Source organism: Ambystoma mexicanum, chromosome 1q (assembly GCF_040938575.1).
Source record: "Ambystoma mexicanum isolate Mex_15411 chromosome 1q, UKY_AmexF1_1, whole genome shotgun sequence".
Classification (NCBI taxonomy): Eukaryota; Metazoa; Chordata; class Amphibia; order Caudata; family Ambystomatidae; genus Ambystoma; species Ambystoma mexicanum.
The window spans coordinates 399,756,881-399,770,751 of record NC_090922.1 but is presented as its reverse complement, the minus strand read 5'-3'; positions in this window follow the sequence as shown (position 1 = coordinate 399,770,751).

Genomic DNA, 13,871 nt, shown 5'->3' with positions numbered 1-13,871 from the left:
ATGGTTATGAGAGAAGAAGAATATGAGGATTTTTTTTTAATGGTTGATGTCACGGGATAGGATAATGTGCAAAATAGACCTTGGTGTGCTGTTATGTTTAATAGTTCTATGAAAAGGGTTATTGCCGATTTGTGCTCCAAATACTCCATGCTCGGTCTACGTGATTTATTTTTTGTACCTTGGTTTTTATTTAAACATCATCACAATATGCACTGTGTTTTGCAATATTCTGTATAATGGCATAATAAAAAATGGTAAATCCTTTGTCCTCCCTCCCTCCTCCCCCCTCCCATAACCCACCCTCACCTAACCCTCCCCCCTCCCATTGCAATGTGTGGCTGTGACCTTTCGACAACGATGTGGGATCTCTCCATAATGTCAGTGGCTCGGCTATTCAATTAGTACATCAGGATTATCCATTCGCTTTGTACCATCTATCACACAAAACATTTACCATTGCCTATCCCTAGATGAAAGTACATCATGTAGAGCTCCAGTAACTTTCTCCATTTTGTGTATTTCTCTGGCCTTCAATACCGACATTTTTACTCCCATTAGGGATTCTCTTTTCCACCCAATGACTATGAAGACCCTCACCGCTAATAGGGAGAAATAAACCATGTGGGACAGGCGCTTCCAATGTCCATCTATCATTTCTATCCCAAATAAGATTAATAACAGGTCTAGGTTCCTCTCAATTCCATCAAGGAGTTTGATCCATCCCAAGACCCCATTCCATTCCAGAAGCATTGCATCTTCAGGCACTCCCAGCACATGTGCCAGTGTGTGGCACTCTGTGAGGGGTCAGACATGTTAGGGGGCAACTTTGTGAAGCTTTTTCAAAAGATGCCATTTTATTAAGCTCAAAAACAGTTTGATAAACGCCTCACTATCCTGAACCCTGATGAGGATTTCGCTGCCTAAAATAAACTAAAGTAACCACTCTAACAAAAGGATTCTGTCCTTCACACTTGTACATACAACAAACTCAACAAGGTACTATATGGCAATTCAGATACAACATAATTAACAAGTGTATTAAAGACCAGTTAACTGTTTCTCCTTGTAACCTGGTTCAGTCCCCCTTCCCCAGATTCAATCAGGGTTTCAATCCACAGTTCAAAAGAATAAGGAAATCCCACCTTGCAACAAGTTCCAATAAAGTTCAATAGGTCTTTCAATTGGACTTAACCAATAGTTCAAAATGTTCAACACATCTTTGATCTCTCTACTTGGGACAGAGAGGTCTAAACAACCTTTGTCAGAACATAAGTATTCTTCCACAATTCATCACATCAACAACAAGGCTTCAATCGGGATAATTGTTTAACTGTTCACAAAATCCTTGCATTAGCAATATTGGTTTGTTTATTTAGTTTGTTCATCTTGTTTATCATGATACTGGAGATGACGGTGAGACCTTCTGTGGTCCTTAAGCACTAAGGTGGAACCACTATATGCATTTTTGTATCCATTTTTCTTTTCTTGCAACCTTGACTGTTGGTATCATTGTAGAATATGATGACGAGTACAGTGGTTTCCATCTTTCATGCATACATTTATTTTCATTCACAAGGAATTAGCTTTTATACATTGCTTGGCCCGTATTGCTTGGCCCGTATTGGTCACTATTCCATCATACCCATAATGTTCCTGAAAGTTGCCAAAGTTACTTGCCTGTGTGGAATCCCGTTTGCTCTGTCTTTACTCACATAGCATGCAGGACGTAAGGCGTTTGAGACATCACGATGCGCAGGCACGTGTGACGTCATGCCGCCTTTTCACCCACCAGTGGTAAGAGGAGCTGCTCACCCTCATGCCGTTTTTGCAAGGCTCTGACAGTTCAGTCACTCTCCAGCATTGCTCGAGCTAAGCATACCTACATTGAATTTAGAATTCACCATTCACGGATATGTTGGTTCTTCTCTAACACCCACATACTTTCATCTAAATAGATGCGGACAAGTAGAATTTCTTGCTCCTTCATCCTAAGCTGCAACTGGACAGACCCAGGTAAAACTTGGCAAATGCCATTCCTTTAAGCTAAAGTTTTACCTCACACGGATTTACAGGATATAACATATTTGGTATGTGTATATGCTTACCTTTACATATGTTCATATTTTTAAAGCAGAAAGGTAAACATTCTGCAATCTGTATTTTTGTTTGTGAACATGGTATGTTAACGGTGCACACACCATAACTGTAGTATGCAATGACTTAAATGACTATGTTTCTCTCTTTTGCATTTTTCTTTGTTTTGTTAATTGCCTGTTGTCACTACCAAATGAATCTGTATAAATATCTTACATTTATAATATATATTGCGCATATGTAACTTGTAGGAAACTTCCACTTAAAACATTAACAATGTCCAGCCCTGAAGACAGACAGTGTTCCGAAATGCATTGGCTTGATTTGACATTCTTGGACTTACACTGCCTTTTATGAAAGAATAAAGAGACATTGGGCCTCATTATAAGTTTGCCGGTCCGGGAACTACGGTACTGGTAAGCATGCCCGTACTGTAGTTCCCGGACCGGCAAACTACGAGTTGTGCTCACAGGTGCCTTTCTGCCCACCAGGTCGGACGTGGTGGGTAGAAAGGCACCCGCGAGCACAGCATTGTTAAGGATTTCAATCAGGCAATACACCCTGGTCTCAGCCTAGTATGCAGCGCACAACTGAAATGCTTATTTTATTATATATAGGTTCAATATTTGAGAGTACACCACTCATATCACACCCCTTTTCAAATACCGTGGGTCACGATGGACCAGGAATCAGGCTGGTTGGTAAAGGTAATATTTATTTATTTAAAATTCAAATCAAACATATACTTTTTAATAAATGGGGCAGCAATCACCAATGTGGTGACAATAAAAAATAAGAAGGTATGTAATGCACTTAAATTCACTCTTTAGCAACACTAAATAGAAAACACCAGAGAAATAGGAACATTTAGAATTTTTGGAAAGATAGCACTCAAGTTAGAATTTCCCCCTGCAATATTCCTCAACCCCCAAACAATCAATTCTAATGAGATATACAGAGACAGCAGGTAATCAGGAAGGAGGAAGAATAACGAAAATTTGAATCAATCCAACCTTCCTTCCTCAAACAAGAGAGAACAATGGATTTGAAACCTTACAATGATAATCTGACACTCGAAAATGGCTGAATAAAACACTAAAAATGTGCAAAAATCCCTAAATCAGTATTCATGTGGGGCCTGATCTTCCCTGCACTGCAAATTTTAGACCGCCTTGTGGGCCTCTTGGGGATTTCTGTGAGCAGAGAAATGTTTTAAGATAGCCGTCCTGTAGGTGGACCATCTGGAGTGGTTCTGGTCCTCCAGTCCCACAAAGAAACTGGAGTATTCAGGGGAGAATGTCCTTTTCACATACTGTATGCAATTCTGGCTGTCCTTCGTATGAAAAGTATTCATCATTTGTTCATATAATTCTAGGTGTTCCCAGACTGAATACTTGCCATTTTTATGATATGGAGTTGTCACACTTCTAATGGCCTTGATCTGCCTAATGGGATTTATTTCCAAAGCTCTCTTAATTTTGTTTGCCTTCTTTGTTCTAGTCACCCGAGTCCACTCGTCCTCAGACTCAGAGGCTCTGGTACTGGAGGTGACTCCTTTGTCCTCTAGGAACTCCCTGATTCTACGAGCTTAAGAAGGGCTTGCAGAATGTGGGGGCCTAGTTTCCCTACTCCTGTGGTGCTCAGAAGAGTCTTCTGATTCTTTCTCCCCTGCCCCCACGGTTGGTAGCGTATCCCCCCTGCCTTAACTGGGTAGAGGTCTTTAGGATGCTCTGTTTTGGGCTTTATTTCCTTGATTTCCCCACCAAATTTCACAAACTGGTCCCTTGGAATTTGGTATTTTAGTGAATCTAATTCCCTGACCCTCCGCTCATAGGGGTCTCCCTGGTCAGAGATATCAGCCCTAATATTTGGGTATCTGTTCAGGGATGCCCGTCCATCAATTTCTGGGTGGCGCAGATCTGTCAGTCCGATCTTACCAACCCTATTGAATTCTGCCATCCCCATGGCCCCTGGTTCATATGAGCCAGTAGACATGAAGCTAGCAGTGTACATGGTATTGAAGGGGTTTCAGTCCCTGAGTACAGGGGTCCTTATGTCATGATCAGGGGTTATTCTGTCCCTCTCTACCTGATCAAGGTCCCTCCTGTTAGAATTTAGTCTAGCACCCTCTTTCTCCAATCTTGCTACCTTTTCTTTTTCAGCCCCTAATTCCTGGTGATAACCAAAAATCTGAGCCTTTTGTTCATCTATCAAGGCCTTACTGGTCTCAACGATTCGCTCTTGCACTGCTACTTGTTGGTGGAGTCCATCAATATTTTCACAGAGGGCCTCATTGTCAATCTGTGTTTTCTGCATGTTTTGGGAGTACTGGGACATTCTCTGTTGCAAGTGATTCATCTCATGGGTTTGTTTGTCATTTGCTTGGGTGTTCTCTTTCAGAGCACCATCTACCAGTCTGGTGTGCTTTAGCAGCTTCCCATGCTCAGTTCTTAGTTCTTTTAACTCCTGTAGGGCCAACTTACTTTCCTGTAACTTGGTTTGTAACTCGCTTATTTCCTGGCCTAGGGCATCTTGATTAAGGGTGCCCCTCTGCTCTGCCAGGTCATCCCTTTGTTTTTTGATGGCATTGGATTTCTGGCGCTCCTCATCAAATTCTGTCTGAGAGTGTAGGTCTCTAATAATTAATTGGTTATTTTCCTCTTCCAATTTCTTTATCTGATCTTGTAGAGTAACTTTCTGCTCTGCGCAGACCCTATTATATTTTATCTGTTGATTTAACTTCTGGTGACTCTCTTACAGAGAGTCAACCTTTTCCCCACACTTCTCTTTCAATGCCTGTACTTGGGCGTCTTGCTCTGCATTATCGAATTATCCTGCTGTTGGCGAGCCAACTCCTCTTTTAATTTTGTGACATACTCTCTAGATTCTGCCTCTAATTCTTGGCTCTTCAGTAGCCTTTGTTCTGCTGAGTCTAGATCATTCTGGATTTTTCCTAATAATTCAATTTGATTCTGTGCCAGAGCTGTGTTTTCAGCATGCTTTTCCTAGGTGGAGGTATAGGTAGGCCGCAATTCTGGGAATTTTGCTTTGCTCCTCTTTAGCTTTTGCGGCCATGTGGAATTCACTAAGAGCTTGGTGTAATAGGCCATTGTCCTGCCATGTATCCATGTTCATGGCAGTGACCTGTTGTGTGATTTCCTGTAGCCAGACATTTTCATCCTGTTCTGGCCACTCACCTCTGACAAAAAGCTTGTGCAGGTGGTGCTCCCCAGCCATACTGATTTCTACAGGAACAGACATTTTGGAGATGTTCTTTCTTTATTAATTATTTCGAGGTTGATTTAATTTTACTTTTACAGACAGGCCTGGTTTTGGAGTATTTGATTTGGGAGGTGCTTGTACAGTGTAGCACAGTATTCCAACCACACAATGTATTACTACTCTGGAGGTTAGTCTGCTATGTTAGACTCTCACAGGTGGCAATGAAACCCAATCCCTGGATTCAAGCCCCCAAATCTGTTAAGGATTTCAATCAGGCAATACACCCTGGTCTCATCCTAGCATGCAGCGCACAACTGAAATGCTTATTTTGTTACATATAGGTTCAATATTTGAGAGATACACCACTCATATCACACCCCTTTTCAAATACCCTGGGTCACGATGGACCAGGAATCAGGCTGGTTGGTAAAGGTAATATTTATTTATTTAAAATTCAAATCAAACATATACTTTTTAATATATGGGGTAGCAATCACCAATGTGGGGACAATAACAAATAAGAAGGTATGTAATGCACTTAAATTCACTCTTTAGCAACACAAAATAGAAAACACCAGAGAAATAGGAACACTTTGAATTTTTGGAAAGATAGCACTCAAGTTATAATTTTCCCCTGAAAAATTCCTCAACCCACAACTAATTAATTCTAATTAGATATAAGGAAGCAACAGGTAATCTGGAAGGAGGAACAATTAAAAAAATTAGAATCCAACCTTCCTTCCTCAAACAAGAGAGAAAAACGGATTTCAAACCGTACAATGATAAACTGACACTCGAAAATGGCTGAATAAAACTCTGAAAATTTGCATAAATCCATAAATCTGTACAAATTTCTATGGGAGCAAGAGTGGAAAGATACTAGCAGTCATAAGCAACAGTTTGAACAAAAGTAAGCAATTTGAATTTGAATGGAAGGTTTAAAACAATTTAGAATAAAAATAACACATGTAAAACTTTGCAAAAATGTTGATTCCCGCCTTAAATGAACCAAACGGTTTTCAATAAAAACGGGTGAAATACACTGATGTGAGTGCAGGGGTGTAGCTAGAGGTCTTAGGTATAATCCAGAATTGAAATGAGGTCTCTAGCTATTAAACTGAGGGAGATATGCAATGTAGAATCAGAGGCGATTTTAGAAAGGTCAGGTAGTAAAAACAGAAATGAAATTCAGTGTGGACAAGAATAGTTTTACTTTTAATTTTACTCTATACCAGAGCATTCCGGCTAGAATACCAAAGAGAGACACATTAAGCTCTAGAGTTGATTCATTACTTCAACACCAGATCCCCAGCGCCCGCCCTTGCGGAACCAGTCCGGTCACTCGAAATAGGATTGATAGTTTAGGATTTACACAAGATAAATTATTAAAGAAGTTAGCACTAGCACAAGGAATCAAAGCAGGGTTTCAAGAATGATGTGACAATATAACAGTTATCAGGATGAGTATTGGAAGACTTAGAGATTAGGATGGATCAAAGCAAGGCAAGGTTTACTATGTTTCTACGGTTCCTATTGATACTCACAGTCCATTTAGTTTGGATTTTGGACCATCAGCGGTTCTGGTCGCCACACGGGTCTGGTCTAACACAGGGCAGCCGGACAAACTCAGTGGGGCAGAGTCAGCTGGGCAGGGACTGGATACCAAAGGATAGTTCTTCTCAACTGGCAGTTCTGGTTACTGGATACTATAGGGCCTCAGAAAAGCAGTGAGTGGCAGCAAGCCAGGTAAATTCAGGGGATGCTTCCCCAAAACACCACAGCGCTACCCTCGGTTATGGGGATTATTTTAGAATGGATGCCTAGCTGAAGCAGGATCAGCAATTGTGTGGCTTTGTGGTTGCGATCTGGAATTTAGATGGATAGATGCAAGATGATGGCAGGAACAGACAGGAACAGGATGCCGGCGTAGGAATCAGGAGTCAGTGTGTGTCCTGTGTACTGTCAGGGGCCCTTATTTACCATGCCAGATGACATCACTAAAGTATATGGCCAGAGTAGGCAGGATTGGGCAAGGTAAACATCTCCTCCTAGCTCTTTGCTGATTGGATCACAGCAAAAGGATGTCATGTTTATGGGGCGATTTTTACAATGTCTAGAAACCTCCCATAGCTATTGGAACCAAAATCTAATTTTGCCAGAAATACATATTTATGCAGCAACCTCTGAGAAAATCAGATACACAGGTTAAATATTTTGTGCGTCATATTTCAATCCAAACCCCAAGTCTGTGGGACTTGGTTTCGCCTTTCTGACACATTTTGGTAATTCTAAACATGAAGGATTTGGCCTAAAATTCCCCAATTTTGTACACAGATGCACATTTACCCCAGGGATGTATGTACAGAAAGTTATGTTCGCAACATCAATACTTTCCCCGGAATCTGTGATTTTTTATAACTTCTGTTCCTTATGCAGTAATGAGTTCTACCAAGTTTTCAAAGAAAGAGCATAAAATTAGATTTAGAACTACGAACTTTTCATATTTTTCCTAATTCTTGCTGCAAAGTTAAACGTCTTTAAAGTTTAGTTACAAAATAGCCTTTTAAAACCAAAAGGAAGTCCTGTGTCACTTGATCTGTTTTTTTTTCTTGTTCCCCAACTGCTGTCAATTGTCACTTCCTTTGAAGCAGAATGAGGGGCCTCTCTCTTGATTGAAGGTTTTATTGCCCCTCACACTTGACAGGTGAGAGTATCAGCCTGCCATTGTCCCAGCCTGGAGCAAAGATGAATGTCTGATGAGCTTGTGAAGTTTCTTTGTCCTGGTGCATTCAAAGTCTTTCAAGCTAGCAATTAGTGCTTTCTCATCCCAGATATTTATGAGATGGCAACCTTTCTCAAGGCTGGCAATTGGCAGAGCAAGTTTTTTCTAGCTTGCCAACTGAGCCTATGAGTTTTAGCTTCTCTTTTCTCGTTTTACATCTTGACCTAAACCTGTGGAATCAAAACAGTTTATATGTGTACTTTTACCGGCAACACATTCTTGTTTCATTTCTAAGTAAGCAGGCCTTCACACAACAATTTATTTTTAAATAGACGATTTTCTCTTTCAGTCAGAAAAAGCACATTTTACTATTTCTTTAAATTCGGTTTTCATCTCCATCAAATACACACTTATGCATCTACAGTTCTTTTCTTTAGTGCTGGGGTTGTTTTGCAGCATGGATACATTTAAACAGGTATCTATTTAGAGTCTTTCTCTAAACAGGTGATTTTTTAGATACTTTTGCAAAATAGACGCGTTTCCCGTGTAAAATGAAAACAAAACCCCTGGTTGATTTTCCAAAGATACTTTTGACAGGAGCTGTCATTCAAATGAAGTCCGGTTCCTCTGAGGCATAATGAATGATACTGGACATTGCAGGGCCTTTTTAAACACAATGGTTCATAAGGATTGGATGAGTTTAGCACCAAGCAGCACTTCTAAAGGTTGTAAAAGGTGTCATTTTTTAAAGAGGGATTTAGGATTTTCAGCAAAGTAATGCTGCCTCTTTCACTTCACTCCATGTTAAATATTGCAGATCATACTGGCACATTCCTGATGCGAGTACTCTATTCCACCCCACCTGAAATGTGTGTGGCATGGTGGTGCAGCCATTTTCTGGTTGTTGCAAAAACACAGTTTGGAGATCATGGCACGCACAGGGGTCAGCACAGCCATTTTGCTGTTTCTTGCACCACTGCAGCAAAGTGATGTAGTATTGTTAAACAATAATCATATAGTGCCTCCTTATTATGAATATTGGCCTGAGCCCATTCGCGTTACATGGAAAACCGCGTCTGTAATGTTCCGTTTTTGGGTTAACTTCACTGCCATTTTAAGAATCCTCCGCCATTTTGATTTCAACTCTTGTTCCATGTTCTAAAATGGTAGACTGTGTTTTCAACTTGCAATCGAGCCGAACGACCTTTAAGTTTTCGTTAATATTTAGGTTGACCGAGAGCAGACTGTTTAACAAAAGCAAAGAAACCTTGTGCTTCATATGAACTGCCACTCAAGTGGTGTCTACACTCACAAGCCTCATCCTCGTATAAACACCAAGACAATGGAAAGTAAACTCTGGTCATATACTTTGGCTGAGCTGCATTGTAGCGACTTTTGAAATAAGGCTTACCGTGGATTAGAGAAACAACAGCATCATTGTATTTTCATGGACATGTAAACTTGTTTAATCCTTTGCATAATATTGTAACATCTGTCATGTGAACTAGGCACAAACTCTAGCTAGCGAATTATTAGCTTGGAGAGAGGCTGGACAATATTGCTAAAATGGTATAAATATGTCTGTGTTTAGATGTCCAGCTCTCTCACTCCTCACTGTGTCTGCTGGTACACACTGCAAGGTGTTGGGAGCCAGATAGCTATCTGTTTTGCTTTGTAACTGTACAGTAATAAAAGATACTTTTCAACCTGTGATTGCCGTATTTCATTTGTGGTACTAAGCCTCGATATTTCTTTGGTCTTTCGGTATGGCACAGCTGAGTGGGTCAATATATCCCACAGATCCCCCCCCCCCCAACTTCTTCAGGACTTCCAGTCATGGGGGAGTTGGGCAAGTGGGATTCTTTTCTTGAAAAGGCAGGTTCAGTTGGGTATACATCCTTCTTCCATCAGCGAATGGTGCAACAGTCTCCCCTCGCTGCCTCTGGTTGGTATGCGGAATGATACCCCCAGCCTTCTCTCAGGTTTTCTTTTCTGGTGTGCAGCGACACCCCGTATTTCCTTGGGTTTCTCCTTCCGGGTCCCAGAGGTGGTCCTCCTTGGTAAGGACGGTGCAACCAGTATGGCAATTTCCCACTAACTGTCCTCCAATCGTGATGAGAGCAGTGGGATACGCATGCATTCAGTGACAATTGAAATATTCATATGCTTCAGATGTATCTACCATTGGGTTTTCTATGGACTCCTCTATCTGTTGCAAAGTGTGCCTGGTGTAGCAACTTTTTTCGCTGATTGATGTGGACCCACTTCTCTTCTGTCAAGTCACCTTTGGGGATGCGGATTCTGTAGGCGAGGCCTGGGATGGTGACCTCTCCTCCATTTCTGAACTTCGACTTCCTGCGGTATCACTGGGGCTGACCGGAAGGCTTTCTTTAGGACTGCCAGGGCCCTGAGATTTGCTCTCCAGTTGGGACTGGGCTTGGCAATAACTGGGATCCAAATAAATCTCGAGTCGGTTGAGGATGTGACTGCCCATGTAAAAGGTGGAAGGAACACCTTGCATGACCCAACAATTGTGTTCTATGCTTTTGTCACCTTTAGAAAGGTTTTTGTTCCACCATGTGGCATGTGCCATTTAGACAAACATGGTTGACACTGTGTTAATTTGATTGGCCTGTGAGTCTGGGTCCAGAGTACCTTATTCACATAGTATATTAGGGGAGACAACCTACGGAGCATGTCATTCCCTAATAGGCAGGGGGTTTCCTCCAGAGCCACGACTATGACCGGGTTCTTCATCTTGTGTTGCCCTATTTTAATTTCCAGCTCTGCAGACCCCTCGACAGGAATTTCCTTCACGTCGAAGTTCTGGAGTTGTCCAGGAAGAGGGGTGAAGAGGGATCTGGTATCTCTCCCGCCTTCCTGAATTTAGCTGCTCAAGGCCCTATTTGACAGAAGAGTGGCTTGGGATCCAGTGTCCACCAGTGTCGAAAATGGACATTGCCCTTGCACTTGGACTGGGGCATAAAATCTACCCTCCTTCTCCTCCAATGGGCAAAAGTAATGAGCATTCTGGGCAAGTTTGGTGGTCAATTTCCTTATTTTTTACTCTGATGCAGGGGTGGTTTGGTCATGATTCGGTGTTGGAGTTTGGGGATCTGAAAGGAGAACTTGATATGTGGGGAGTTTTGGCTCCCCTTCTTCTGACTCTGGCTGCCCCCCCCTTTTTGGAAGCAGTCCCCGGACTTGGTTTGGACAGTGTGGTTTCCTTGATTATCATTCTGGGGTGAAACTCAGTCCCCACATTCACCCAGTCTTCATTCTGATCTCTTGGGACCCATTTTTCTTTGGGAGGAGTTCCCCCTTCCCTGAAAGAGAAGATTTTTTCCCCAGAATCCTCTGAGGATTCCTCTCCTTCAAATTGGAGGACACTAACCTCCTCCACAAAATGGGTCTTTTTGGGTTCTTTATTTCTCCTACCCGCCCTCTGTTCCTTGGTTGGCAGGTTTTTTGGGGCAGGAGATTTTGGTTCTGGTTTCTGGGTGTCCAGGGGCTCTTCACGGGTAAGGAAGGAAGCTTCCTCTAGGGCTTTACACCTCCCTTCCCCCGTGCCCCCTCCCCTGGAACCGGTGCGTTGTCGGGGTGCTCCCCTGGCATTGTTCTGGAGCTACCATGTTCATCTGAGGGTTCTGTTGAGCCCTCAACATGCGACCCAGATCCTGGGACAGATTCTGGACCTGGCGCTCCAGTTGGGACACCCGTTACGGCTGGTACGGGGTTCTCTGGTCAACCCTGGTTGAATCACTGGAAGGGTAACTATCTCTTCTCCCGTAGTACACTGGCTATTGAGAATTTGGGTAACCCTCCACCCTTGGCCTCCCCTCTCCCAGATTAGGCTGTCTGGGCTCCTGAAAGCGGGGAAAGAAAGGAGGGTTATCCTGCAGGTTGGGGTTTTGTGGGTACCGGGGAAAGAAACTGAACCCGGCATTTGGGGGATTACTGCCCTCCTGGGGGAAAGTTAGGAGAGAAGTTTCCTGGGGTGGTACCTACCTGGTTGGATCCCCCCTTGGGCCAGGGGAGTCCAAACATACCCCAGGATGGGTCTGTTACCCTTGTATCAGAGGCTAATATAATCAGGGGAGTTAGGGGTCCCATTTGTGGGATTACCTCCCTGACTACCACCTGTCTGGGATTGGCCCGAAGGCCTTTTGGGTCTTTGATTGGATGGATTTAGTACAGGTATATTTTTAGGCCCCCCTTCTCCAGATCTAGAATGGGGGCAACCTTCACCTCCGCCACCTTTGCAGCAGCAGGGGTGTTGGCTAGTTCGGGGTTTTTGTTTGCGTTTTTGTTATCTACAGGTTTTTGTACCTCATAAATGCGGGTCGCCTGTTCTATGACCCAGTCCAGTGATCTTTTCTCGTGAAGTCCCTCACCAGCTGGGTTATTAAATATTTTGGGAGGGCATGAAAGATGGTGGTAATAAACTCCTGACTATCTGTTTGTACCCTCCTGGTGGTCTGTGCAAAGGCGCGTTTGAGCTCCTGCACAAATTCTTGTGTGGCCTGATCTTACCCGCACTGCAGATTTTAGGCCGCCTTGTGGGCCTCTTGGGGATTTCTGTGAGCAGAGACATGTTTTAAGATAGCCGTCCTGTAGGTGGACCATCTGGAGTGGTTCTGGTCCTCATATCCCACAAAGAAACTAACTGGAGTATTTAGGGGAGAATGTCCATTTCACATACTGTATGCCATTCTGGCTGTCATTCATATGAAAATTATTCATCATTTGTTCATATAATTCTAGGTGTTCCCAGACTGAATAATTGGCATTTTAATGATATGGAGTTATCACACTTCTAATGGCCTTGATCTGCCTAATGTTTTTTTTCCAAAGCTCTCCTAATCTTGTTTGCCTTCTTTGTTCTAGTCACCCGAGTCCACTCGTCCTCAGACTCAGAGGTGCTGGTAATGGAGGTGGCTTCTTTGTCCTCTAGGCACTCCCTGATTCTGCGAGCTTGAGAAGGGCTTGTAGAATGTGGGGGCCTAGTTTCCCTACTCCTGTGGTGCTCAGAAGAGTCTTCTGACTCTCCCCTGCTCCCAGGGTTGGTAGACTATCCCCCCCCCGCCCTAACTGGGTAGAGGTCTTTAGGATGCTCTTTTTTGGGCTTTATTTCCTTGATTTCCCCACCAAATTACACAAACTGGTCCCTTGGAAGTTGGTATTTTAGTGGATCTAATTCCCTGACCCTCCCCTCATAGGAGTCTCCCTGGTCAGAGATATCAGCCCTAATATTTGGGTATCTGTTCAGGTAGGCCCGCCCATCAATTTCTGGGTGGCGCAGATCTGTCAGTCCCATATTACCAACCCAATTGAATTCTGCCATCCCCATGGCCCCTGGTTCATATGAGCCAGTAGACATGAAGCTGGCAGTGTACATGGTATTGAAGGAGTTTGAGTCCCTGAGTACAGGGGTCCTTATGTCATGATCAGGGGTTGCTATGTCCCTCTCTACCTGTTCACGGTCCCTCCAGTTAGAATTTAGTCTAGCACCCTCTTTCTCCAATCTTGCTACCTTTTCTTTTTCAGCCCCTATTTCCTGGTGATAAGCAAAAATATGAGCCTTTTGTTCATCTATCAAGGCCTTACTGGTCTCAATGATTCGCTCTTGCACTGCTACTTATTGGTGGAGTCCATCAATATTTTCACAGAGGGCCTCATTGTCCCTCTGTGCTTTCTGCCTGTTTTGGGAGTACTGGGACATTCTCTGTTGCAAGTGATTCATCTCCTGGGTTTGTTTGTCTTTTGCTTGGGTGTTCTCTTTCAGAGCACCATCTACCAGTCTGGTGTGCTCTAGCAGCTTCCCATGCTCAGT